Source organism: Orbicella faveolata, unplaced genomic scaffold (assembly GCF_042242905.1).
Source record: "Orbicella faveolata isolate gen_17 unplaced genomic scaffold, um_ofav_v1 contig_1, whole genome shotgun sequence".
Taxonomy (NCBI): Eukaryota; Metazoa; Cnidaria; class Anthozoa; order Scleractinia; family Merulinidae; genus Orbicella; species Orbicella faveolata.
Window position 1 is genome coordinate 19,949,124 of NW_028301536.1, and position 3,783 is coordinate 19,952,906.

Sequence of the window (3,783 nt, forward strand, 5' to 3'; positions counted from 1 at the left end):
GCGGATATGATACCAAAGGGAAGTCTAGTCCAGCGGTACCTTCCCCAGTGAGTGTGCATAGTGGTCAGAAAGGAGGACACATCAGATAATTTGATTATTTCGAATGCATCCTTGATATCAAAAGTGGAGGAAATCTTGGCTTGGTGAAAGCGGTGAATGTTTTCCTCTAAAGTCGGGATGGGGTACACTGGTCTGATGATGGCTTTGTTGATTGTTTGAGATGGGTCTAGGCAAATGCGAACTTTAGCAGGTTTTGTTGCAGAGGCTGGGCGCTCACGAACCACCATATTTGAGATCCACGGTGTGGGTTTGTTTACCGGAATCAACTGTCCTGTGTTGACAAGTTTGTCCAAAGCCTCTTTGATGATGGGAAGTTTGGGGGCAGCATAACGGTGAGGAGCGGCTTGTATGGGCTTGACCCCAGGGTTGAGAGTTATGGAAAAGGGTTCATCCAGTTCACCTAGCCCCTCAAATAAGTAGGGATAAGCTGACTTTATGTAAATCAAATGTTAACTCACCAGGTGGTAGCGCAGGTAGCTCTGGGGAAATATGCAGCTTATACGCGGTGTCCACATCATACTTCAGAATTCCCATGCGTGTGCTGTCGGCGAGACCCAATAGTGGAGCATAGTACTGCTGAGCAGTAATAACTTGAGCCACTATGTCATACGGCACGCCACGTCGAGTGCAGTGCAGAGTGATTGGTCCTCTGGTTGGGATGATGGACTTTGAGTAATCCAGTAGTCGAACCATTGAGGGTGTAATTTGGACAGGAGGCAGCTGCTTAAGGTCGTTGATGTGAATTGTATTCCAAGAGCAGCCGGAGTCAACTTGAAATCTGAGGTGCCTTAGTGATGATGACGTGGGACTCAGGTCGAGGTCAACATAGAGTCCTTTGATGGCCGATTGAACCTGATAAACTTCATGGGTGACAATGTAATCATCTTGCAGATCAGCCCCAGGGCTGGCCGCGGCTTCTGACACGACGTGTACGGAGGTGGCCCAGCATACTTGTTTCCAATGACCCCGTTTCCCACAGCCATGGCAAGTGTCGTTTGAGGCGGGGCAGTCACGACGGTTGGCATGTGGTGTGCGCCCACACCAGAGGCAGGTCGAGGTGCTTGAAGGGCATGGAGGCCGGACCTTGACACGTCGACTCGAATGATGTGGGGTCTTTGATTTGTCAATTGCTGGGGTGACCTTGTGGGTTGCTTCTTCAAGGTGGTGTTTTGCGATGGCTGATTCGGTCTTGAGCCCAGCCTCAAAGTCACGAGCTTTAGAAATTACTTGTGTAAACGAAAGTGTTGATAAGTTTTCCCTAGCAATAACATCACTGCGGAAGGGTTTAAAAGTATCATTGAGGCCAATAATGAATATGTCTCTTTGAAGGCGATCGTCTACTGCTGGGAGAAAATGACATTTCTGATATTCTGACCTGACCAGTGTGTGCCAGTCTTGTATTGACATACCAGGCTACTGTTTCAGAATACGCAGGAAATTGTGGGTACTTTGAATAATAGGCTCTTCTCCAAGGTAGTGCTGTGAGAGCTGAGTGAGCCATCTAGCTGGATGCTGTTTGTCATCATCAGCAATTTGAACGTCGATTGTGGTGGTGAGCACATCCCATTCGGCCGGAGGAAAAGCTCGACGAAGAGCAGCCATAACTTTCGGTCTTTTAACGGCGATCCAGTAGTCATTGCTGTCTAATGTTTTGTCGGGGTTGACATAGTCTTCCATGATACAAAAGTCTCCCAAGTTCGCCAAGAAGAACTTGGACGCTCGGCGGCGATCGTCAGAGTTGGCGTCGAAAATTGGCCGGACTTTTCCCATAGTGGCGAGCAGAGAAAGATGAGAGCGGTCGAAGAGTTCAAAGGCAAGAAGCCTTTAGGCAAGTGAGGGTTACGAGACTTCTGACACCATGTAATGAGCTCCAAAGACGAGCTCACATGGTTAACAATCAAGATAGAAATGCATCATGGGAAATCAGTCAATCAGCCTCGCAAGGCATGGTAGCTTACAAAACCTGGTACATCAAAGGAACAAAGCAAATGATGGAAAAGAACGATAGTGTGTTCACACTGTTGACTACGTTACATACTTCTTTTAACCCTTTGAATACCAACTACGCATATATGCGTAATTAATGGTCGTGCTCTTTGTATCACTTGTGACGTCATCAATTTAAATGTCATCAGATATTCTTGATATGCTGATAGTAGTGCTAGGCTAGCCCTTTCCGCACAATGGCCAGGTTTAGATATCGACGACATTCCGACGTTGCAAATCGAAAAACAAGGTTATCAGTTTTGGTGCAAAACCGGTGGTAAAATGGTCCACAATGCCTATGATTGATAAAGGTCCATTTCTAGGCTTCGCCCGTAATTAAGATCCAACTTTTCACTGCAGCCAGAAAGAACATACAATGCAAAAGGTAGCCAGTGTACAAGGGCAGAGAAAAACAGAAAGGAAAGGGCCAACAAACGAAATTGAGAACGGTTAATGGCAAAAAAAAAAAAGTCCAAATTTTGGCTTATGCGCATGCCCGTAATTGAAGTTTTGCTCAATTTTGTACCTAATCCTCGAAAAAGCTCTCCTTTTAGCAAAAAAAGCTTTTTTTTAGCACAACTTAGGCTTATTTAGTATTTTTTGGCAAAAGTTTGGTATTCAAAGGGTTAAATGTTTGCAGAAGCATATCACCTAGAACTAGGTGATATGCTTCCGATGTTTATTTTTGTTCCCTGCTATTAGCCCCTTTTTGGAAGAGCGATGGTGTTGTCAATAAATCGTTAAATAAATAGATCTGTCTAATAGCAGCAAATGTCTATCCCAGATGTTCTGCTGCGCGTGCAAAACAGTAGCCGCCGTTTCGGGAAACGAGTCTAAGCAGTACAGTTGCAGGAATGCAAATCTGACTAACTAGAGAGGTGACAGGACAAAAATACAAGTATCGAGAAAGATGAAAACAACCCATTTACTTTAACGCTACGGATAGGTTTCAAACGCAGTTAGCATGTGATTTTAAAACATGCAAAAGAATAAGTTATACTCTAATCACCCTGAAACGATTATAAAATATTTTGTAACTAATCTTAATAAACACAAACACAGCATCAGGGGCGGGCATCTCGTTTATTGATGCAGGATACAGCGAGCGTTACATCATCATAAAGAAAATACAGCAGTGAATAAACAGAAAAATTAAAAAGCAAAGTTGAAAGAGATGCCTTCGAGTGGCTCTTGCATAACTTACAAATTCTTAAATAGCCTACTAGCCCCTTAGGGATTCACGCCTAAAATACTTCTACAGTTAACATGAACCATACATAGTGAACATACTCCAGTGTAATTAGCGAAACGTTACAAAATATATAATCTTTGTTATATATGAAAGTCTGTCTCAGTGAGTCAGTTTCAGTAAAAAAAGGTGAAAGCCCAGTTCTAACTCACGAGCACCAGTGGTAGGTATAGTGTGATCGTCTGGGCAAGGGTAGCTCTGAAAAGAACTGTTGTCGGTGACTTTATATAATTTAGGAGGGATAAACAAACTTGCTAATCCTATGGCTAACACTGTAACGTATGACCTCAGGTCAGTGTCTTATTCAACAACAGTTCTTTTCAGAACTACCCACACCCAGACAATCGCAAGTCTCTGGAAACGTTAAATTGTTTTCTTATAGCGCCAAAGGAGCTATGCTGTGATCATAATTAACACGTCCTTTTGAGTTATCCCTTCATTCAAAGGTTTAATTCCCAAGAGCAACAGAAACAAAACAAACCACTAAG

General features: G+C 43.6%; 1 pseudogene; it reads right to left on the reverse strand.

Moving 5' to 3' along the window:
- Positions 1-400: 400 nt before the first annotated feature.
- On the reverse strand, positions 401-1,947 carry LOC149118350 (uncharacterized; annotated as a pseudogene).
- Positions 1,948-3,783: the final 1,836 nt, after the last annotated feature.